Source organism: Phyllobates terribilis, unplaced genomic scaffold (assembly GCF_046119375.1).
Source record: "Phyllobates terribilis strain yellow unplaced genomic scaffold, ASM4611937v1 Scaffold_2__4_contigs__length_985480577, whole genome shotgun sequence".
Lineage (NCBI taxonomy): Eukaryota > Metazoa > Chordata > Amphibia > Anura > Dendrobatidae > Phyllobates > Phyllobates terribilis.
Window position 1 is genome coordinate 811315667 of NW_027362762.1, and position 25730 is coordinate 811341396.

The window sequence follows — 25730 nt, forward strand, 5'->3', positions numbered from 1 at the left end:
CTGGTCAGTCTGGGAGCAAGCATAGAGTCCCCCTGGACAGGTGGAGTTGTAGGCCTGCCGTTCTCACTATACTCTTTGGCTATTCTGCTTGTAGCTGTGTTGCAGCCCACGTCCCTGAGTGTAACGTGCCGTGCTCACCCGTATGGCTGGCAGCTCGGGCCTTGTGGATGTCTCGCTCCTCCGTGGTGGTACTGGTCCTTCGGTGCTGCTGAGCCTCCGGGCGTCTGATGGGGGCCAGGAGACCTGCAATCTCCTGCCCTAGGGTATCTGCTGCTGGGTCTGGAATCCCCCACAGCCTCGGACTCCGGTGTCCGGTTCTCTGTGAATTCTGGCTAGTACGAGCTATCTCCAGCTCCAGTCCCTAGCTCCTCTCTCTTCGATGTCCTAATCTCAACTCCTTGCACTAAACTAAACTAACCCCGCCTCCAGATCCAGTTGCCAAGGGGAGGATCCTCCCCTTGCTGGTCTAGAGCCAGGAAGTGTTGCATGTATTATGTTCCTGACCAGGGAACCCCTGCTTGCCTCCAGACATGGCATTACTTCTTTTGAGGGAAGCAATACCACTGTGGCAACCAGACCCTCTGGGGTGCCAAACTCAGAAGGACTGTTTGTTGAGATGGATATGTGTCTCTAATATAGTTTGGTATACCTACAGGTATACCTACCTGTCTGTACTTCTGATCTATACATCTCACACTGGTAACACCTCCTTTCATTTAAAAAAAGGTCTGACAGCATGATTCTCAGGAAGATCTTTGTCAGGCACATAGATCTTAACAGCTTATTTACATATTAGGAAAAACACTTATGTTCTCAACTGTTCTGGACTGAGTTACCTTTGTTGTTTGCTATTACCCTGTTGCAGTGGCAATACAACTTGGTTACTTACATTACCCTTTTACTTAACAAATGACATAATTATGCTGTTATTTTCAATTACATATGATAGATAAATTTATGTACACCTGCTGCGCATCACAGGAAATGTACTTTTGCTAGATAGCATTATGCCTTTTTTCATTTAGGTGCGCACTGATGTTTATTATTGCAATTGTTATGAGGATGAAACAGATAGGCAACAAATTTATATTATACACTGCATGAGCGATGCAGGTGAATGGTGACATCAGAGCCAATGGAGTATATCGATGATATGGCTCAGGTTAAGAAATACCCTAGCAGGATGCCACTGGGTAATGGCCAAGTAGTCTGAGGTGCCGCTCATTAGGAGTGAAGATTTTGCTAATTTGTCAATGCCCTGAGCTGCTAATGATATATGGCTGGGTTAGATTCCATCATTAGGTGAGCACTTCCTCGCCACATGGCAGTGTGAGAGAGGATCAAAAGTTACTGTTTATCAACAGAAAATATTAGACATGTGCAAATGGAGCAAACAAACAGAGGAATAGAAGCTGTTCAGTCTAGTCAGAATAGCCTGTGTCTTAGTTAGCAAGTAGGGTTTAGTGAGGACACAGAGGAGCATGTAATAAGCTTCAACCTAAGCTGCTGTCAGTAAAACATGTCCCAGGTGAAGGTGTTACTCACCTGTCCTATCTCCAGCCCTGGGATTTGCTTCCCTCCTAAATAGATGGCTCCCTCTGTGCTGGTCCACTCCGGGTAACTGTGGTAGCCTATCAAGCACCACTAATTTTGTCATCCTTGGACTATTAAGGTCAGCTCCAATGGCCACTCACTGCCTGTATATTCGGGAAGTATATCAGATTGCCACATGCTTTTCCTGGAGTTAGCCACATCTTTTTGTATACTCTGTTCCAGTCAGGTGATCCATAATTTTCTCAGAAACTCCTGTCAGCAATCAAGCAACTAGCTTCTACTTCCAAGCTCAGCCCAGTAAATACTGGTGCTATGGCACTCAGCTCTGCTAGCCCTTAACGGAATACTCAGACCATGGATTTCAAGGGTGCAGTGGCTCCAAGGCTGTTCCTACAGGATACAGAGGATTTATCGGGCCTGGTGATGCGATTTGCTGTGAGCCAACGGGAGGACTTAGATCTTTCAGTTTATATGGACACACTGCCTCAAACATGTGCTGTTTGACCTCTGGCTTCTCAACATCTCCCACAGACATTCTTAGGGATCATCTCCGCATCTCCCTACACCAGCATGCTTTGATGGAGATCCTATTGCCTGCTATGGCTTTGTTAACCAATGCACCATACATTTTGAACTGTGTCCACAAAATGTTTTTCTGACTGGTCGAAAGTGGCTTATATCTTTGCTTTGTTGTCTGGAGATGCCTTAGTATAGGAAAGAGATGATCCTATGATGCAGTATAAGATATGTGGGTACAAGAAAATTGGTCAATGTTGGTAGAGTTGAACTGTAATTTTTCCTGTTTCTTTTTGTTGTTTTCACCGGCAAATTTTATCTCGTTCGAGTGATGGGAAGGACATTTGCTGAATTAAAGCTTCTAAACATAGTTCCATGAAAAAAGACATTCCAGCATGACATTATGGTAAAATTTCTCCTTTACTTGAAATCAGCTAATACCTAATACACTCGTCCATGTTTGCTTTCTAAATCATAAGAAATCCAACATGGACTGGTGTACTATCTTTCCTCTGATTTCAAATATAGGAGAAATGTTACCATATTGAGGTACTGGAACAAATTTTTTCATGGACTTATAATGCAATCTCTACCTTTCTTCCTGTCTAACTTTTGTAGAGTGTTTCACAAATCAGATTGTGTCCACTCAGCTACTGATTCAATACTTCTGCTTAGACAAGAGACTATCTCTGTTGGACATTATGCCGTCTGGCTCTGAACCTTGTGTTTGAATTTGGCATGGAATACAATGACACTCTCCTGGCTAGCTTTCATGTCGGCCTGTCCAATTGGATCAAGGATGAACTTGCCTGGTAGAGATTTACCATCTTTCCTTGATGATCTTATTTCTATTGTCACTCGAGTGAACTTACGTTTTAAAGAAAGGTCAAGGGAGAAAGCTCAAGAATCTTGAGTTCCAAATATTTAAACTTTTTCAAAAATCTCCTCCCAGAGAGGCAATACAGGACCGCACGCATATTGGCCAAGAGAAATTACTGTTAACTGAAAGATTTGATTTCCTGTCTAAGAGACTTTGTCTATACTGCAGACCAGCAAGGAGGGCGGGGGTGAGGAGTGGGTGGAAGATGATGTTGGAGATGATGAGGTCCTAGACCCCATATGGAGTAATGGTCATCAGTATGACATGCGCAGTTCAGAGGAAGAGGAGGTGCAGGTGGTCACACTGCCCCAGCAGCACAGCAAAAGAGGGAGCAGGGTGCTAAATCACAGCGGCAGTCCCTAGCCAGGACTTCGGCTGCTGTTACCCACCACAACGACAAACTGAGCACACCAAAGCCAGCTCAAAGGAGCTCCCTGGTGTGGCATTTCTTAAGGCAATGTGCTGACGACAAGAGACGGGTTATTTGCACTCTGTGGAGTCAGAGCCTGAAGCGAGGCATACTGTAAATGTTCTAAACCTGAGCACCACCTGCATGACGAGGCATCTGAATTCAAAGCATGATCTGCAGTGGAGTACACACCTGAAAAACCAGGAAAGTCGGTCTCGTGGGACGTTTGTGACGTGTTGTGCTGCTTTGAGTACTCCACCAACATGGCCAGCACTGATGATGCCATCATCAGCGTTATTATCCCACTTCTATGCCTGCTTCAAAAATCACTTTAGGAAATGATGGTTGAGGTGGTGGCAAAGGAGGAAGAGGAGGAGGAACAGGGACCATTCACACCATTATCAGGCCAGTCGTCCACACATGCCTCGAAGGGTGGGTTCTTGTACCAACAGTGGCCAGGTGCACAACTGTCCAGCCAGGGGACAGTTTTAGAGGATGAGGATGACGAGGTGGAGGAACCATGTTCACAGCAGAGTGGAATTCAAATCAGCTCACGGGCGTCACTAGAGATTGGCTGGGGGGATATAGAGGACCTAGACTATACACCTACCATCAAGGACAGCTTGTCATTGCCTCTGGGCAGCCTGGCACATATGAGCCAATACATGCTGCTGAGCCTGTGCAATGACCGTCGAGTTACTCGGATAGTTGATTACTAAGGGGTCACCCTGCTGGATCCCCGCTACAAGGACAACATACCATCCTTACTTCTGTCACTGGAGCGGGATTGGAAAATGCGGGAATACAAGTGCACACTAGTAGAAGCACTACTGACGGCGTTCACACCTGACAGCGGGGGCTCAGTGGAAGAATAAGGAAGAGGAGGAGGAGGAAATTGCCAACACAGCTGGGGCACTGGCACCACCTCGGAAGGGAGGGTTAGCCTGGCCAAAATGTGGAAAACCTTCCTCAGCATGCCACAACATCCTTCACCACTATCTGGTCCATATTTGCAAGAGGCAGCATCTCAACAGCATGGTGGAAGAGTACGTGTCCACACGTCTCCATGTACTGAATGATGGGTCTGCCCCATTTAACTTCTGGATCTCCAAATTGGACACACGGCCTGAGCTTGCCCTTTATGTCTTGGAGGTGCTGGCCTGCCCTACGGCAAGTGTGCTGTCGGAACCATGGTGCAGATTAAGAGTAGCCAGGGCCCCGGGCAGTTTAGAAGGCGTGGGCCCCCTCAGGTACCGAATGTATCACGACATGTCACATGGCCAGTCAATTGGCAGTGCAATTAACACCACAAAACATCCAAATACCTCATAGTCACGTATCTATGGACATGGAATATCCTATATATATATATATATTTAGAATCTATATGTCTTAAACAGTTATGTACTTAGCTTAATGACATCTTTCCCCCCTCTTTTGGTCATTCAGGGGTTCATAAGGAAATTCCTTTAATCAGGACAGGAAAAAGAGACCATAAGCCGTACTGCAATGAGGATAACAACTCACAGACTATGCAATATGCCCCCACAATACAACATTATGAGCCCCTACGCAGCCCCCTATATACAGTATGAGCCCGCACATGGCTCCCTATATACAGTATGAGTCCACACACAGCCGCCTATATACAATATGAGCCCCCACACAGCCCCGTACGTACTGTATGAGCCCCCACATAGCTCCCTTTATACAGTATGAGCCCCCACATAGCTACCTAGATACCGTATGAGCACTCACATAACTCCCTATATACAGTATAAGCCCCACATAGCTCCCTATATACAGTATGAGCTCCCACATAGGCTCCTATATACAGTCTGAGCCCGCCCATAGCTCTCTATATATAGTATGAGCCCCCATATAGCCTCCTATATAGAGTATGAGCCCCCACATAGCTCCCTATATACAGTATGAGACCCCATATAGCTTCCTATATACATTATGAGCCTGCACATAACCTCCTGTATACAGTGTGAGCCCCCATATAGCCTCCTATATACAGTGTAAGCCACCACATAGCCTCCTATATACATTATGAGACTGCACATAGCTCCTTATAAACACTATGAGCCCCCATATAGCTTCCTATATGCATTATAAGCCTTTATATAGCCTCCTGTATACAGTGTGAACCCCCACATAGCCTCTTGTATATTGTTTGAGCCCCCAGATTGCATACTATATACAGTATGAGCCCGCACATAGCTTCCCATATACAGTATGAGCCCAAATATAGCCTCCTATATACATTATGTTATTTTAAGTAATTTCCCTAAAAAAAAAAAAAAACACACAAAAACAGTGTTGGCTACATCGTCCTCCGCCTCTTCCACCTACACCGCCATGTCCACCTCCGCCTCCTCCTCCATTTGGACCTCCGCCTCCTGGTTCAAGATTATTATTATTATTATTTTTTGTATTCTATATTATTTTAAGCAATTTTAATATCCATATTTGTTTGCAGGGTAAGTGTCCAGCTCGTACCCCCATTTTACTTTCTTTTTCAGCCCTTTAGCCCTTACTATGACCATTCTACAGCTATTTTACTATGGGGTTTGGGTTCGGGGCCAGGCTCAGGTCAAGTTCTGGTATCTAAACCGAACTTTGGACTACAGTTCGACCAAACCCGACAAACCTGAACATCCACTGGTTCGCTCAACCCTAGTCAAAATCTTTTCTACCTCATAGACTGGAAGAATTGATCCTGAAAAAAAGATGTTGGGTTCCTAAAAATGACATTAATGCTCCATTTCTACCCAAGAAATTTCATGCCAACTTTCCTGTTTATTCTTTTACGAACTCTTCTAGAAGGGTCCCTAAAACGAGGAATACTGCTACTCACCTGTCCTGGCTCCAGTGCCAGGTTTGCTTCCTTCCCATATGGCCAGCTCCTTTTGTGTCAGTCCACATCAAGTTACTGTGGTAGCATGGCAAGCTCCACTGATATCATCCTATGCTTTCTCAGGCCAGCTCAGGCAGCTGTCCACAACCTGAGTATTCAGGAAGTATAGCACCTTGCTACCATGTGCTTTTCCTGGCATTAGCTTAATTTTTCTCTGTTCCAAACAAGTGTTTAATTATCTTTCCAGCTACTCCTCTCTGCAATCCAGCAACCAGCTACTAGTTTCAAACTCAGTGCAGCAACTCCTGGTTCTTTTGCACTCTCAGTTCTGCTTTATCAAGTTATGTGATCAAGCTTGTCTCAGCTATCCTCATGCTGTTCACATTTGCTACTCTGCTATTCCTGTGAGTAACCATGTCTCTATTAGAAAGTAACCAGCTTGCTTTTATAACTCTGTTCCTGTGTGTAACCGCATCTCCGCAAGCAAGTTACCAGTTTTCCTTTACATCTCTGCTATTCGTGTGTAACCACATTTCAACAAGCAAAATACCAGTTTACCTATACATCTCCGCTATTTATGTTCTAGAGTCATTTCTAGTGCTTCCAGTTTTGCCTACCCATCTGTTGTTCCGTACACTTAGCTATACCGATTCTCAATGATCTATGTGCCTTTCGGGAAGTCCAGTAAGGCAGCATCATTGACTCTAGTCCATGCTGCTCACCTTGACCTACGGCTAAGAGAATCCACCTCACCAGTTGAGACCTTAACCCGTAACAGAAAGAGATCAGACCACCTGCATTAGCGTACTATTATTATATATACATATGCATACATTTGTTTGTAAGGATACTTTTTAAGTGCTGTTCTTGTGTTTTTGCTTTGCAGGTTTCCAGACAATTGATCACAATGACTTGTGATTTAGTCAAGACAGTAGACAGTGGTTGGTGGTCCTATAGGTGGAGGTACAAATGGTGCATAATCCCAGGAAGAAGCTACAGTGGAAGAATACAGCTTGAAAAGGAAATAAACAATAAAAGTTTTGTGCCAATGAAGAAAGTGTGTGAGGTCATCGTTTGGTGTACTTTGAAGTTACTATTGGCCTATGAAATGGAGATGATTTGACCTGGTGCCTAGTCCATTAATTGGGAGTACAGTGTGCTCAGGCCCAGAAAGGTCCAATTTGTACAGAGAGGGATTGAGACAGAGAAAGAAACGTGATGTTGACTGTGGCAGGTTGTGCAGATGCATTGGCAGGAGTGCTGAGAAAAACCCCTGAAGAGAAGTAGTCAACTATTTTAGTCTAAGTCTTCATGGAAACAGACAGTGAGTCAGTTCAGCAACCACAAATCAGACTGGTGGAAAGAGGTGTGCAGGTGTATTATACTGCATGACTCAAATAATTCAGCAACATAGCATATTCTGAGGTCACTAGAATTTGGTGGGAACATAGAAGGAGTCAAGTCCTTGCAATCAGGTCTTATTTCAGGGGTGCAGATGTCATGGATGACCTTGAAGCTTGTAACAAATAGTTGGGCCTGTGTAACCCAATATGGCCTTTAAGCAGGTCTGTTGTAGAGTGAAGAGTAGTCTAAAATACGAGATTACATCTAGCATGCACTTTTAGCCATTACAGCTCTGAGCCTTTCGGAAATAACAGTAACTACTAAGATTCTGCTATGCATTTTTTGCAGTTATGTTTTGTACAATTAGACAGTTTGCAATTGTGTCTGCGATTGTCTGGGCTAAATACGACTCCACTTCTGCACCGCCTATAACTACACATCTGCATCTGATGATAGGCATATTGCAATTTTATCCACTAAGTATACGGTATATTTTGCAACAGTACAGTCATATTTTAATAAGACAGTCTGACACATTTTCAGCAATAATATAATGGAGAAGAAGTTTTGGAGTTGCAATTTCTATAATAACAAGGTAGATGGACAAATAGACAAGAGCACTTTATTTCTACAAGTACCTGGCAAAATGCTCCATACGAATCACTGTGATTAAGTTACCTGACCTAACACACGTACAGAACATAATTCTTCTGGTAAGGGGAACCAACATCGATCAAGATGACCAATAGACCTTAAGGTGATTGTCCTCTATCCCTGGCAGACAGGGTCCGTCTGTGACTCCAGGCTTCCTGTTTATTTTCTGCTGATATTTATACCAAAGGCTGCACTTTCAGGCTGCTCCTGGCAGCTGGGACTGGATCAGTGCCTCACCTGGCTGCAGAGACGCACGCACTGGCCAAGACACATATTGCTGTTGGCTTCCAGCTCAAATTCCCTGGACACAGAATTCCTAATGCTGAAACACAGCACATGAGAGAGAGGGGGAACAGCTGTACTAAAATACAGGATGGGATGGGGGGGGAGCAAAGGACCACAGCTGTGTCAGGTGAGAGACAGAACTGAAGAGCGAACAGATAGTTGTGAAATGAGAACAAAAATATTTCAGTTACTCCAATTAGAAAATTCCTAAGTGCAAAAAAATAAATTAAATCTTAGGACAATCTTACTTGTACATCATAAGTTCTATAAAGTAAGATAATGCTTTATACCATAGCCGTCTTGTTATTGTACACGCCATGTACTATACGAGACCTTGTGGGTCACAAATCTAACAAGATGGGAAAGCCAATACTCCACTAACTGGGCTCTGAAAGGATTTAAAATGTTTTTACAAGTCAGTAGTAGAGGAATAAAGTGCAGAGAGGGTCCTGTCGTCTTTCATTGACTGTCTTATCAGTATGCACCAGTCTGCCCATGTGTGGGATGGGGGAAAGGTGAAGGGCGGGAAGAGCATGGGATTATAAAGGCTATACATTAACAATACCATCATTTAAGATAAATAATAGACACAAACTGTTGGATAAACAGGCCACAATGTTTTATTAAGGGGTTATTAATATATAAACTATAATTAATGATGAGCGAACGTGATCGGATAAGGGGTTATCCGAGCATGCTCGGGTGCTAACTGGGTATCCTCGGCGTGCTCGACAATTAGGTTTGAGTTGCCATGGCTGCATGTTTCGCGGCTATTAGACAGCCACAACACATGCAGGGATTGCCTGTTTGTTAGACAATCCCTGCATGTGTTGTCGTTGTCTAACAGCTGTGAGACATGCAGCTGCTGCGACTCTAACCTATTTTTTGAGCACACCGAAGATATTCGGTTAGCACCCGAGCTTGCTGAGATAACCCCTTATCCGAGCACGTTCGCTCTTCACTAATAATAATCAATATTCAATAACCATTCGGTAAACTGCCGTTCAGTCCTTAATTGACTCGAGCGGCACCACAAATATTTCAATTCAACCAACACCACCAATCCTGAGATTCCTGGATTGTGGTGGGAAAAATCCTCCAGGTGTTCCATATCTGCTCAGGGACTGTATAACCCACCAGAATCAGCAGGGTTAACCCTTGAAGGAACTCAGAAACAAACTGTGTTAGTCACACTAAACTTTTAACTTTTATAATCCCATGTGCCCCCTTAGTTTATTACACAGGGGCGAACATTCACCTCATAAATAAAGAACAATCAGCTTTGTTCTTGACTCCTATTAGCCAAATAGTGACATAATTTGTGCCATTGGCTGTGTCTCTGATTATGTGTTTTTTAAATCACAGGCCTCTGTGACCAAGTAACATTAGAAGTGGTCATTATCGCTTCCCGTCCCACAGGGATCTATTGGGACAGCCTGCACGGGATCCTTTTGTTACTATTATTAACCTGGCCTATATACAGTATTTGGTCATGTCTGCTTATTTGCTGCCTGCTCTTAATTTCTTCCCCCACATTTGAGACTGCTCTAACCTGGGCATAGTCTGACTATGATTGCTTCCTGCTGCAAGTATCAAACCTGTCTAAATGGAAAGCTGTCTTAGTTTCTTATCGCAATCAATAGGAGTTCAGCTTTTATTTTTTAACATGCTATGTTAAAATGAAAGCTGCATTGTGATTGGCTGCTATTTGCATAAAAGACAATTTTTCTTTGAGACGGTCTTGATAAATATTTCTCTTTATGACCAGTTCATCTGGAGCCTAGCTGCTGCTAATGAAGTCTATGGGAAAGGGTGAAGAATTCATAATCCATAAGGTTAGATACACAGTGTGAAAAATTCAACAAGCTATTCAAGAGGAATCCACTTAACCACATCAGGATTTTTTTTTTCTGAAGCATTTTTTATAGCAATTTTAAAGTGTTTTTGAAGCTCTTTTTTTCCCTCATATTGTTTTGTAGCTTTTCGACTCGACAGTAGAATCGGTGTTAATCAATTCACAGGAAAGGGTCAATCTGCCACATCAGTAATCTGTGACTGCGTGACAGGAGCCTGAGAACCGCCAACTATCTGACGGCATCCTCAGGCTTCTCTTTTGATGAACCGGCCTGACGCAATATCATAATTGCAGCATGAGACACGTGATAATGCACCATGACGGCTAATCAGAAGAAAAGTCACGGATGCCATCAGGTATGCGGCGGTTTTCAAGGTTACCATCCAGCAACCACAAATTTCTGACGTGGCCGATGGACTGGGCCCTGCGAATTGATTCACACCAACTCTACTGGACAGTGTCAACTTTGGAATGTATTCTATGAGAAATCGACCTCAAAGAAGTTACATGTATGGTGATTTGAAGCAGTTTTGATGTGGATTTTGGAGCTAATCCGCTAAAAAAAATTCTAGTAGAAAATTTTATAAATATACCCTAAAAAAACACAAAGAATAAAACAGTTTTTCCTGGAGCAGGTTCCTCTGAAAAAACGCTTCACATTTTTCCACCTCCAAAAAACTTTGTGTGAGTGTAGGGTTAGGGTTTAACCTTAAACCCTATCCATGTACATCCCAATAAGTCCAACATACCCTCGTGGGCCTATTTCACCACCTTAAAGGGAACCTGTCACTTCCTAGTTGCTATGTACACTGCCCCCATAGCGTTGTTAGTGATACAATGTGCATCACTAACAAGCTTTTTTCATTAATATCGGTGGTAGTATAATGATTTTATAACATTATATACACTTTGTCCTACCTGCTGTATTCAGTCATAGGGGTGTGCTCCTGCTATTCAGTCATGGGCAGCACCACATTCAGTCAGTGCTGGCGCTGCCCATGTATTTGAATACTGCTCCCAGCGAGGTTGCATCTAGATCGGAGTTGATTTTTTGTGCTCCTCACTTTAGCTACTCCGATCTATACACAACCTTGCCGGGAGCAGCATTCAAATACATGGGTGGCGCCAGCAGTGACTGTATGCGGTGCCGCCCCTGAATGAATGAGAGAATCACACCCCTATGACTGAATACGAGCAGGTAGGACAAAGTGTATATAATGTTATAAAATCATTATACTACCACCGATTTTAATGAAAACAGCTTGTTAGTGTTGCACATTGCATCACTAACAAAGCAATGGGGGCAGTGTAGATAGTACATAGGACGTGACAGGTTCCCTTTAACAGATCAGACCAAAAAACGTTTGATGCAATGTATAGTGACGCGCCCCTGGGCCTGTGTCGCGCTGCGTTGCGCACGCGGGAGCTTACCCGGAGCCGGATCTGTTGAGGGTTGTAGTCTCGTGGCGGTGACCCGGTCCGTGCCCAGGGAGTCAAACTGAGTGGCGATGTATCAGCGGTAGATGTTGGACGACTACGCCACCCGTTGAGTACAGCTAAGGAGCTGCTGCTGCAGGGCAGACCGCTGAGGCCGGTGGTAGGATTGTGCAGCGTGATAGTATAACCCCCAATGGGAGGGGTATGGCCTCAGGGCAGCCGACGTGGATGATGGGGGTAGCAGGAACCACTCGGAGACGGTACGGTGTAGTTCAGGGTCTTTACTGGTGACAAAGATAGACCCTCCCGGAGTACTGGCTAGCGATTGGGGCCTGGTCAGTCCTTGAGCAGATGGGATCTCCCCTGGCCAGGCGGAGTTGTAGGCCTCCCAAACTAACTGTACTCTTCTGGCAACCTTGCTAGAGGCGGGTATAAGTAGCCCACGTCCCTGAGTGTACCGTGTGGTGCTCACCCGTATGGCCGGTGACTCGGGGCCTTCTAGTAGCTTCCGCTCCACGACGGCGGTGCTGGTCCCATGCGTGTGACCGTGCCTTCGGGTTTCTTGGCCAGAGGACCTGGAATCCCCTGCCTGACAGATTCTGCTGCTGGGTAGGAGTTAGTCCCCACAGCCTCGGACTCCGGGTCCGGTAAGAAATCTTCTCAGTCAGGGCGAGCTCTGCAGCTGCCAGCCCCTGACTCCTTGTAACACTGCTCCCACAGAGCTCCTGATGTTCTGTTCCTATATTTGCTTCTTTTCTCTGTCTCTACTTCTTCTCTACTCACTAACCCTGCCTCAGCCCTAGGTTTATATAGGGGAAGTTCTTCCCCTCCCAGGACTGGGCAGGAGGTGTGGCATGCATAGGATTCCTGACCAAGAGACCTCCCACCTGCTCTCAGACATAACATTGCTGTTACTGTGGAAACCAGATCCCTGGGGTGCCACATTCCCCCCTAGTGAAATTTAGTACTCCGGGACTAAACATATTTTAGAAAAACATAACAAGATATAACAATAACAATACAATAAAGAAACACATAAAGGTGGTCACGGCATGTCCGTAACCGGGTGCAGTCTTTGAAGAAAGCAAGGTGTCCATTTCACCAAAACAGGGAGACGTAACCAGGTAGGGGTCTGTCCTGCCCCGAGTCCTTAACAGTCTTTAGTCCGTCCTGGGTTACGCTCCAACTATGTACACAGGATTCCCGGTAAATCCACCAAAGACTTCTATAAACAACTAGAAACACATAATTATACACAAGCAACAAGAAAAACAGGTAACCACAAATAAAACAATTTATACACTTCAAATCCTCCAACGTGCGGGTAACTGGCCTCTAGTGGCCCTAGTGGACCTACGGAGCTGACTGTCTGGCCCTGAACTACAGGGTGTAGGAGCTGTTAGGGGTAAACTGGGCAGCGGTCTACGGGCCCTTTGGCTCACTAGGGATATGGCAGGCTCACTGCAAGCAGAGGGTTGATCCTCCTGGTCTGCTGGTGTGGGGTCTTCTGCCTCCTGGACCGGCTGTTCTTCTAGCTCTACCTGTTGCTCCGTAGGTGCTTGGGATGCTGGTTGGAGGAAGGTGAGTACGGGTACCACAACTGCACCATTGACTTGAGTCCAAGACCGAGGGAAGTCTCCGAGCACAGTACTAACCATATCTTCCCTTTCCTCTACGGGTCGATGGTCTTCTTGTTCCTCTTCAGGGTTCCGTAGCTGTTCAGGACACTTCTTCAGGTGATCCCGGGATACAATGGCTGTGGTCTCCCCTCCGTCTTTACTGATGGTACAGACCTTCGGGTTCTCGTGGCTTGAGGGCAGTACGGTGTACGGGTCCTTCTCCCACTGGTCGTCCAACTTGTGGAGCTGTCTTTTCCTCTTCAAGACCTGCTCTCCGGGCACCAGGGGAACAGCGGGAGCATACTGGTTGTAAGTTTTCTCTTGTCTCTCCCTAGCCTGACAGAGACTTCGCTCCACGCTCTCCTGTACTTTCCGGTACTGCTGCTGCCTCTCTGTGTCCCAGTCTGCTTCTGGTGAAGTGTCCTCGGGTGTCAGGACTCCCATTTCCAGGTCAACAGGTAACTTACCAGGTCTCGCCCTCATTAGGTAAGCCGGGGTACAGTTGGTGGAACCTACCGGGATGTGGTTGTATAGGTCCACTAGATCGGGCAGCTTCTCAGGCCACAGACTGCGTTCTTCCAGGGGCAACGTTTTCAGAAGATCCATTACCACCTGGTTCATTTTCTCACAAAGTCCATTAGTTTGCGGATGATAGGGTGTCGTCCTTATCTTCCGGCAGCCATACAGATTGCAGAATTCCTGGAAGACCTCCGCTTCAAAGGCAGGTCCCTGGTCCATCAGCACTTGGTCCGGGTACCCGTGTGGACGGCAGAAGTGCTGCTGGAAGGCTCTAGCTGCTGTTTGAGCCGTTAAGTCCTTGACGAGGACGACAACCAAGAACCGGGAGTAATGATCCACGATGGTTAACGCGTAGACGTAGCCACTTCTGCTTGGGGTCAGTTTTACATGATCCAAGGCTACCAGTTCCAACGGCTGCCGGGTGACGATGGACTGCAGGGGAGTCTTCTGGCTGGCACGGTCCTTCCTCCTCAGGTTGCACGGGCCACAGTCTCTGCACCACCTCTCGATGGTTCCCCTCATGCCTACCCAATGGAACCGCCCGCGCAGCAGGAACTCCAGCTTCTTCCATCCGAAATGCCCAGCTCCATCGTGGTATGCCTCCATCACCATGGCTGCGTCTCGTCGTGGCACCACTACTTGCCAGATTAGTTCATGCGTCCGGGAGTTAACCATCCTGCGGCACAACTTCCCCTTGTAAAGGAACAGTCTACTCTTTTCTGCCCACAGTTGCTTGGCTTCCTCCGGAGCGTCTGGGTCAAGGCGAGCCTCTGGCTGAGTCAGCATCTCCTTCACCAGCCGGACAGCAGGGTCACTGTCTTGCGTTTCCGCCCAGTTGTAGTGAGGTAAGGGGTTAAGCGTAGCGCCTTGCTTACTCCTTACCCGATGGGAATACTGGATAGTCCCATGACGGTGGAACGCGGGGAGTTCGACTTCTTCCAGTCCCTCTGGATCTTCTCCTACGTCCGGTAGGTTTGGCATCCTGGACAGGGCGTCCGCGTTGGTATTGGAGCGTCCTGCCCGGTATTTGATGGTGAACTCGTAGTTGGACAGGCGGGCCATCCATCTCTGCTCTAGGGCACCGAGTCTTGCCGTGTCCAGGTGTGTCAACGGGTTGTTATCCGTGTACACGACGAACCGGGAAGAAGCGAGGTAGTGCTTAAAGCGTTCGGTGACTGCCCACACCACTGCCAGGAACTCTAGCTTAAATGAGCTGTAATTCTCAGGGTTTCTTTCGGTGGGTCGCAGTTTTCGGCTGGCGTAAGCGATTACTCGCTCTTTCCCCTGCTGGATCTGGGACAGCACGGCTCCTAGCCCGATGTTACTTGCGTCGGTGTAGAGGATAAAGGGCTGGCTGTAATCCGGGTACGCCAGGATTTCATCCCCCGTGAGGGCCATCTTCAGCTGGCGGAAGGACTCTTCTTCCAACTTCTCCCATCTGAAGGGCGGTTTCTGGTTCTTGGCCTTCCGGGACTGGCCTATCAGGAGGTCCTGCATAGGAGCTGCCTTTTTGGTGAAACCGGGGATGAACCTGCGGTAGTAGCCTACCAACCCGAGGAACTGCCGCACTTCCTTTACACTGGAGGGACTTGGCCATTCCTTAATTGCGGTGATCTTATCAGGGTCGGGAGCCACTCCGTCAGCGCTCACCACGTGTCCCAGGTACTGCACCTTTGGTTTCAGGAGGTGACACTTGGAGGGTTTCACCTTTAGGCCGTAGCTTGCCAGAGCTTCGAACACTTCCGCCAGGTGTTTCAGGTGGTCCTCATAAGTCTTAGAATATACGATGACATCGTCCAGGTACAACAGGACCGTCTCGAAGTTTCTGTGGCCCAGACAGCACTCCATTAATCGTTGGAAGGTTCCTGGTGCGTTGCAGAGTCCGAACGGCATGCAGGTAAACTCGCTAAGTCCCATCGGGGTGGTGAATGCGGTCTTCTCCCGGTCCGCCTCTGCTACAGGAACCTGCCAGTACCCACTAGTGAGATCCAAGGTAGAGAAGAAGTTAGCAGATCTTAAAGCAGCCAAAGACTCCTCTATCCTTGGTAAGGGGTACGCATCCTTGTGTGTGATACGGTTGATTTTCCGGTAATCTACACACATCCTCATGGTGTTGTCTTTCTTTTTGACTAAGACTAGTGGAGCTGCCCAGGGGCTACAGCTATCCCTGATCACCCCAGCCTCCTTCATGTCTCTAAGCATCCCCTTGGCGTGTTGGTAGTGTGCAGGGGGTACGGGTCGATACCTCTCTTTTATGGGAGGATGGTCTCCCGTGGGGATGTGGTGTTCTACCCCCTTGACTCGCCCGAAGTCTAACGGGTGTTTACTAAACACTCTCTCGTACTCTTGAACCACCCGATAGACTCCCTGTTTCTGGTGTGAGGGAGTGGAGTCAGTACCCAAATGTAGTTGCTGACACCAGTCCTCCATTGTTTTCTTAGAGCCGTTACCTTCCTCCGGGTGAGATGGAGGCAAGGGTTCCACAGATTGCATAGCATTTTGGTTAATGGTATATAATTTGGCTAGCGTGGCATACCGGGGCAGGTGCACTTCCCTCTTCCCGATATTGATTATGCGAACGGGCACCCTCCCATGGCGTACATTAACCACCCCCCGTGCTGTCAAGATGGTGGGCCTACTGTCTGAGTAAACTGGTTCTACCATTGCCTGGTAATCTCTACCTCTCAGACCAATAGCTGCCCGGCACCAAATCATCATTTCACTTTTTGGGGGCATGGCAATAGGGAAAGGGTCACACATTCTCACGCTACCAATCTCACCGCCGGAGAGTTCCACCTGTTGCCGTCGCATCAGTGCCCGGATCTCTTTTTGGAGCACTCGCTGCTCGCCGGAGCTGGCGTTCTTGGCAACCTGCTGTAAAAGGAAAATCACCTCTGCAATACAATTTTCAATTACATTAGTTCCTAGAGTTATCTTTGGGTGATTCTCGTGTTTGTCAATGTCTACAATGATCAGTCCCTGTGCTGCCAGTTCAACTCTACCAATTTTAATGGTCACCTCTTTAAATCCGATCTGTGGCACGGGCTGACCATTGCTGGCGATGATACTCAAGTCGTCGTCAGGGTAGCGGGTAATATCCGAGTCATTCCAGTACTGCTTGAAGAGCACGTACGGGATGGTGGTGACCTGTGACCCGGTGTCCAGTAGGGCACTCATAGGAATGCCATCCAGTACCACAGGCAAGACTGGACGTCCTCCCACATATTTGTCGCGCCAGTTCGATGGGCCTGATGATCTTTTTCCTAGGGGTTGGCCCTCTACCCTAGGTTGTGCCAGTTTAAAGGACAGTACCTTGCCATATGTCCGGGTTGATTACAGCGGCGGCAGATGGGTCGTCCGTCCTCGTTGTATCGGTCGCTGGGTCTTCCTCTGGCCGGTGGGGTCCTCCTTGGTCGACGCCACGGGATGTCCTCCGGTCCGGATGCCAGCTGGATCTTCCCTGGAGTAGAAACCTGTAAAGACTGCACAGTTCGGGTTAGCGCAGCAACGCTTTTAGCTAGCTCTTGGACCTGATGGTGCAGGTCTGGAGCCGGGTCATTGCTCAAAGCCTGCGCATCAGCTCCCACAGGCCCTGCCGACAAGGGCGCCGCCTCCTGGTGGTAAGTAGTAGTGGGGCGTCTGTGGGTCACAACGCCACCTGGTGCCGGTTCTCGGAGCACCCGGATGGCTCTGTCCTTGAACTGTGCAAATCCCAGATGAGGGTCCTGTAAGGCCATTGCCCGCAACTGGGTTCGGTGGGCATTGCAGTATAAACCCTCTATAAATTGTTCAGTCAACAGCCTGTCCTCGTCTCCCACGCCGTCAGGGTCAGTCTGCTTAATGGCTCTCAGGGCCTCTTGTAGGTTCAGGGCATAGTCCCTTATACTCTCATGTGCCCGCTGTTTGCACCCGTAGAATCTAAGCTTGATCTCGGCTGAGGTGCGGGTATCAAAGGTGTCCCTCAGCCGGGTTAGTATCCCTGCGACAGTCCTCCCCCCAGGTGGCCAGGACTTTACCTCCCTTCGGGCTGCCCCAGTTAATTGGGCCACCAGGATGCTCACTTTTTGCTCTTCTGTGAGGGGGTACACCTGGAAGAGGCTATCCAGCTTTTCTCTAAAGTCATGCAGGGTATGTGACTCCCCTGAGTACTGGGGTAGCCAGGCCGCTCCCGGGATATAGGGCATGGTGAAAGGCATGACTGCAGCAGCGATGGCGCTGGCGGGGGTTGAGGCAGTGAAGCTCTCCTCCGTATCCGACATCCTCCTCCCCCCTAGTGGACCGTGGCCTACCTTGCGATGATCCTCTTCCGTAGGCCGCGGCTCCGCAGTAGATCGTCAGGGTTGAGGACCTTCCGTCGCGCTCCTGTGACGTCGGCGTCTGCTGGGCTCCTTCCAGGACCTTACGCGACGTCCGGACGTGAGGCGGGGCTTCAGTTCTCGCGCGCTTTCGGAGTCCACGCCCCTCTTCTTCCCGCGCGACGTCTTCAAGATGGCGTCCAACGGCGGGAAAACGCCACGGAAGGCGGGAAGAAGGCTGAAAATGGCGCCGGATGGCGGGAATCTTCACCGATGGCGGGAAGAAGGCTGAAGATGGCGCCGGATGGCGGGAATCTTCACCACAGGTAAGTTTGAACAGTCTCTTTCAGGCACGCAGTACCCGGTGGTTGCGGGCACGAAATCCTGCCGACTACGCCAAAAGTTGACGCGCCCCTGGGCCTGTGTCGCGCTGCGTTGCGCACGCGGGAGCTTACCCGGAGCCGGATCTGTTGAGGGTTGTAGTCTCGTGGCGGTGACCCGGTCCGTGCCCAGGGAGTCAAACTGAGCGGCGATGTATCAGCGGTAGATGTTGGACGACTACGCCACCCGTTGAGTACAGCTAAGGAGCTGCTGCTGCAGGGCAGACCGCTGAGGCCGGTGGTAGGATTGTGCAGCGTGATAGTATAACCCCCAAAGGGAGGGGTATGGCCTCAGGGCAGCCGACGTGGATGATGGGGGTAGCAGGAACCACTCGGAGACGGTATGGTGTAGTTCAGGGTCTTTACTGGTGACAAAGATAGACCCTCCCGGAGTACTGGCTAGCGATTGGGGCCTGGTCAGTCCTTGAGCAGATGGGATCTCCCCTGGCCAGGCGGAGTTGTAGGCCTCCCAAACTAACTGTACTCTTCTGGCTACCTTGCTAGAGGCGGGTTTAAGTAGCCCACGTCCCTGAGTGTACCGTGTGGTGCTCACCCGTATGGCCGGTGACTCGGGGCCTTCTAGTAGCTTCCGCTCCACGACGGCGGTGCTGGTCCCATGCGTGTGACCGTGCCTTCGGGTTTCTTGGCCAGAGGACCTGGAATCCCCTGCCTGACGGATTCTGCTGCTGGGTAGGAGTTAGTCCCCACAGCCTCGGACTCCGGGTCCGGTAAGAAATCTTCTCAGTCAGGGCGAGCTCTGCAGCTGCCAGCCCCTGACTCCTTGTAACACTGCTCCCACAGAGCTCCTGATGTTCTGTTCCTATATTTGCTTCTTTTCTCTGTCTCTACTTCTTCTCTACTCACTAACCCTGCCTCAGCCCTAGGTTTATATAGGGGAAGTTCTTCCCCTCCCAGGACTGGGCAGGAGGTGTGGCATGCATAGGATTCCTGACCAAGAGACCTCCCACCTGCTCTCAGACATAACATTGCTGTTACTGTGGAAACCAGATCCCTGGGGTGCCACATATAGCGTCCGTTGATTCTCTCTTGTGAGAGAATCGGGGCCGATTATGTTAATGTCACTTGGATCAAACTCTGTCAGAGTGCCTATAACATAGTGAAGATAATGTCAGACAGATAAAAACATTATGCAGTTGCAGAAAACTTTGATGCACATTTAATGCCCTCGAAATGTACTAGATATAAAAAAAATTATATTGGCAGTGGATCATTTCCTTAGAAGTGACAAGATATTGCTACAATATATGGGTCCATACATGTTTTAGTGGCAAGAACAAAATTAGCTTGTAAGACAGACATTATGTGACCTCAATTCATTCAATCCGCCATGTTTGAATGTGTCTTTTGTTACATACCAAGGATCAAGGCCAAGCTTTTTGCTTTGGATTCGGGTCCTGCTGATTTGTAGCAGAACAAATAAAGCTTGCCCAGAGAATCCTGGGTCAGTACTGCTGCTCTGCGGAACAGAATCTATTTGTAGAACACCCCAAGCACATTTACGTAATGCAGCTAAATCTCTAGCATTAGACATTGGAAACAATTTGAAAACCCAACAATAAAAAAATGAGTTACAAAGTAAAGTGAAGTTAGAGAAATCACGTTAGCCATTTAAGGCAGATCTCCCAAATGCAGCATATGGTAGGCTGGTACACACGGACTGAGTTACAGCCAAACAATTGTGCTGAAGACAGGGTTGTTATAGCAATGATTGAGAATTGGTTAACAAATATTAGTTTTCTCTGATTGATGTTCTCTTTTGGTTCCTGAATTTTTCACATTCCCACAATGATGAACAAATTATAAATTGTGTAATCATATTTCTATTATGTTACATATGAAACCAATACCAAAGGCTGGAATTATACTTACACATGTCATGCCAACATTAATATCGGCATTTACGCTTCATACACATGGCCAATCACAGGGGCGACCATACCATTGGAGCAACTTGTGTAGCTGCACAGGGGTCCAAGAGTTAAGGGGGCACATTTGATCTCAAAAGCAGGTGGAATTGTGCAATGTGATGAGCTATTGGACTGCAACAGGCCCATGTACTGTTCTTGCACAGGGGCCTCTTCTGTATGTGTCTGCTCCTGGCAAAACATACTACTAAACTGTATGTACTTTATGTGCTAGAGATGCAAGCTGAAGCTTTTGCCCCTGCCCTAACCAATCTACGTTGATATCATGCAATACAATATTGTGAATATACTCATTTTTTACAATCAATGCTTTAAGAATTGAAACCCTGTCATAATGAATCTGACTCGCCCAAGGGGGGGGGGGGGGGTATATGGGGGTTACTCGGTACCCGGGCCTTCACCTTCTTGGGATGTCACGGCGGTCGGCTCCCGGGCCCGTCCTCTGGGTCACTCTTTAAAAGGGGTTTTAGTGTTTTTGCTAACAGTTTGTCTCGTGACGCCACCTGTGGTTTCCGGTAATAGTTACCAGCGCTGCTGTAGACCTCCGGGGGGTGATGGGATGCCAGCTGGGATGTTTCTGCTCCCCACAGGCAGAGCGGGCCCCCGGGGTAGAGTTGATAGATGGGATGCAGGGCGCTGTAACGTAGGAGGGATGATGGCGCAGCGGCAATAACCGACAGAGACAGTGGAGTGCAGTCATCCGATTTTACTCACAGTTCTCTCTAGATTCCTCGGTACACTGTACAGGTTACCGCTTCCCGCGTCGTGCTGCGTTCACCAAGCAGGGGTTCAGCAGTCCCTCCGGCAATTTGAGAGCATTTATCGGGACCCCCTTTCTATATGTTCCTTTCCTCAGCCGACCTTCCGCGCTGGGTCTTCTCCCTCCTGCCCTGCGCTTCCCCACCCAAAGTCCCGATAGGGTGCTCTGAAGTCCCTCTGGGCAACCTGGAGTTCCCAGAACTAACTCGTCCTCCTCGGCGACTAGGGTGAGGCTGTAGCAACTGTACCATAAAGGCCTGAAGCCTCCGGTTTCCTAGCCGAGGCTTGAAGTGACACGACTAGTAAAGGGACCGGTTCCCTTCTTGCGGCCCGGTCCCTCTGACACTTGACAGATTAGAGCGTACGGGTGGCTTCCTGCTCCTTCCGTACCCCAGGGACCCCTTCAGTTACCGGAGCCTTCCGCCTCTGCTCCCCTCCTCTTCTCTACTCCGCTGGGCCTCATTTTCTAGGCCCACTCTGGAGCAGAGCTCCTGAAGAGCACCTGCTCCTGTTACTAGACACAGACCTCCTGTTACTACTACCCCCTACTATCTAAGATGGATCCCCTATTTATACTCCTAACCAATGCTCCCCTAAACTCCTTCCTCCACGGACACCCACTACTTGGTTCCCCCTCACTCTGGTTCCCCCCACTCCAGCCAGGGACAGGGCTCAGCAGAACACAGTGCATCTTGCTCTTCCAGCCGGCCTGGTGCAGTGTAGTGTTGGATGCAGGTGTTGGGGTCCCAGGCTGTACCCTTTCCTTACCAGAGAGTGAGGCACCGCCAGTTGTAGTACCTCTGTGACGACTGAACCCTCAGGGCGCCACAAATCCAAAAGAGCATGTCATGGTGTTGAGGTACATTAGGGTCCCATACACTTCTACTGGTGCTGTATAATGGCTCTGTACAAGTCAGAGGTTGCATATAGTTGTTTTATGGTTATGTAAATGGTTTGGTTAGAAACTAAAAAACTGTAAATGTAACCTTAAACAACACGGAGTCCATAAACCTTAAACCAGTGGCATAATTAACAAAGTTGCAGCAGTTGAAATAAGGCCTTATAGTCTAGTGAGTCCATTGGTCCCTCAGTGATATAAGGAATTCCAGACCCTGGCACAGAAGGTACAGGTTGTGTACTACAGCGGCCTACATACCCTGCCAGCCTTCTGATCCAACAGCCTTCTGTTCTCTTTTGCTCATGGGGACTGGGAAGAGCCCTGTCTTTATGGCGCCCCTGCGGGTCCAGTAGTCACAGAGGTACTGCATCTCACCCAGAGGTGTGGTACCCCACTCTCAGGTAAGGACGGAGTACTACCCGGGACCCACACACCCACATCCAATACACTCCACTTCAGGAGGGAAGGGCAAGATTGCTCCTAAGGGAGAGCACAGTCCCTGGTCCCTAGCTGGAGGGTGGAACTAGGTAGAGGATGTGGGTGGAGGAAGTAGTTCAGGAGAGCACAGACAGAAAGAGTATAAAAGACAGGGAGAAACATCTAGAAATAGTTGAGAGGGAAGTCCTGCTCAGAAGAGCAGTGGAGAAGGGTCCATTCTCCTAGCTCCAGTGCTTGGAGCAGGAGTTCAGTGGAGAGAGAGGAGTCGGGCCTAGTGAGAGAGGCCCATGAGGAAAGTGAGGAAAGAAGAGAGGAGCAGTGAGGAGGGCTCCAGGCAGACAGAAGGGATCCCAGGGGCACGTCGAGTGCAGGATGCCACCCGTGCGCCCGAATTCACGCTGACGTGGACGGATCAGGCCGCAGAAGAGGACCGGCCCCAGACTAATGGAGAACAACCAGGCTCAGCTAGCCAACCAGAGGCTGCAGCATTTTCAAAGTGTTGCAGCATAAATCCACAATTACATCGCTGAAAAGGTGGCCACATAGGGTCCAGGGGACTGAGAGAAGTCGCCCGACAAGGCCCAAGGCCACTGGCTTGGGACACTGATTGTGAGGCGCAGGGCAGGAGGGTGAGAGCCAGCGTAGTGAGACGACCTGGAAATGTACATAGAACAGGGTCCTGTCCAAGTGCTCCTGAGATATCTGAGAGTTTGCTGGATCACTACCCCGGGGGACACAGGACGACGTGGGCGGTTGCACACCGGTGACTGTAACCTGAAGAACTTAACAACTGTGAGTAAAACCTGAAGACTGCACCCCACTGTGTCCTTGAATAATTGCAGCGCCATCACCTGCATTACACCGCAGCAAAAACAGCTACTTCCACAATTCATCATATACTGCCCTGGAGCTTAGTTCTGCCTGTGGAGAGGTGAACCAACTCTGCTGCGTCACCACCAGCTCCAGTGGATCTGCACCGCAGCGACGGCCCCATATAGCCGCATACCACAGGTGGCGTCACGAACATTGTTTAAAAAAAAACAACTTTATTCCCCTTTTACTTTTCCTTTCATTAACCGCCCTGGGTCCGGACTGGGTCACTGCCACCGTGACATCCCCAGCACCGACCGGCCCGGTACCGAGTACCCCACGGCCCCAGGGGGCGCGTCATCTTCCTCCTGGTCCATCAGACTTCTGCTGCTCTAGTCTATTTTGACTATGGTGAACCCAAACGATCTAGTACATTTTCCCTCTTCAGGGCAAAATAGTGGAAATTGATGTCATTGTCAATTTCCTTCAGATCAGCAGGTTATAATACACACCTGTCTCCTTCCATAATTTGCTGGGATTTAAGAAGTAACTTTTCTCCATATGGAGAGTGACAAGCCAGGCCTGGAATGCCAGAATGAGGAGACATATATACGCCATGGAAAATGAGGAGACATATATACGTCATGCATGCTCCTCTGGGAAATTAAATGTGCAAATTGCCTCTTGAGAGAGTAAGAGAACTAGAACTCTAGTGCCACTTATTGGAAGCAGCAATCCTAAAAGTCAATATCGATTCTTTAACAAGCCTTGCCATATGACTTAGGATAAAAGCCAAATCAGAATCTCAATTTGCAGACAGTGTTTCAGGGCATTGCCCCTTGTCAGTGCAAAGTATAACATCTGATTTGGCTAGGTGAGAGGATTAAGGCTAGGATCTAATTATATCTTCCTCTCTGAAGAGTCAATTTGCAACCATAATTTGCTGACATTTCACAGGTTTCACCATCACCCCTAGGCGGCAGCAGCTCCAACTCCAGTTTGCATTCAACATAGAAGACTGTTTCCTGCGTAAGAACATTGGCAGTATTCAGTACAAGGGGGGCTGGCTGGTTCACATCAATAGCTAAGCTAGTCCTCCTCACTATCAAAACTGATGCATTTATAAAAATATAGCACAAACTGGAGGGGGGCTACTGGGACACAGGACCGATGGAAAAACTGGGACATGACATCATTGAAGCTTTGCCCAAAGTGGACATCCCCTTTAACATCCATAGTAGAGATGAGCGGTGTTCGACTCGAACTGTTCGCCAATCTCAAATTCAAGCTGTTTTGAGCGGTGTTCGAGCCATTCGGCGAACACGAACGATTTGAAAAAAATCCGGCTGTTCGAGGTTATGTTCGATAACTGTTCATGCACCAAAATCATAACTGGATTTTTTCACAGTAATGCTGATAATCAATGTTAATACGCAGTTTGAGTGTACAGCGGGGCGGGGGGAGGGGCAGGGGATGGATCTCTGCATAAATAATGAAGATCTCCATTTTTTTTTCTCTTTCCCGCATTTACAGTGGGGAGGTGCAATCTGTCAGCCTATCAGCAGTGCACACACGGAGCGAACTGCTTTTTTTCACACAAGCAAGGGCATGTGTCATTGGCTGTGTATGTCACATGTCCTTGCCCTATAAGACCCAGCCATTTTCCCCGTCGCCACCATTTTCTCACTGCTGCAGCTGCGTGTTAGACGGCACCGCTGTTGCTGGGTGCGCTATACTTTCAGTGTTAATTTCAAGCCAATTTTCTCAGAAATATACAGATAGCTTGAGAGTAGGGAATAGTTGTGATTGCAGTCCTTTAGAGGACTAGGTTACAGCATTTCCTACGACTTTTAGCAGGCAGGTCTGTGCTCTTAAATAGATAGGTTGGGAGTAGGGTCTACTTGTAATTGCAGTCCTTTGGAGGACTAGGTTACTGTTATGTTCTGCTACCAGAGCTAAGGAAAGAGAGGAAATCTGTCCCTACGATAGAACTCAGCTGAATCCCTACGATGTAACAGGGAACCTGATCCTGCGATCAGACCTGCTAAAGTCCTAAGCTAGTCTGTACGGAGACCTATAGATGTGGGGAAGGAATCCCTACAAGTACTAAGGACTGGGAGGAAAATGGGACACCTCCTAACAGAAATAGTAGCAGACAGACAAACAAACAAAATATATAGAACACTGAGGTCCGTAGACCAAGCAAACAAACAGAGTTAGATACAGAGCACAGGCTAGCTAGAAAGTAGTTATACAATGAAGTCCAGCA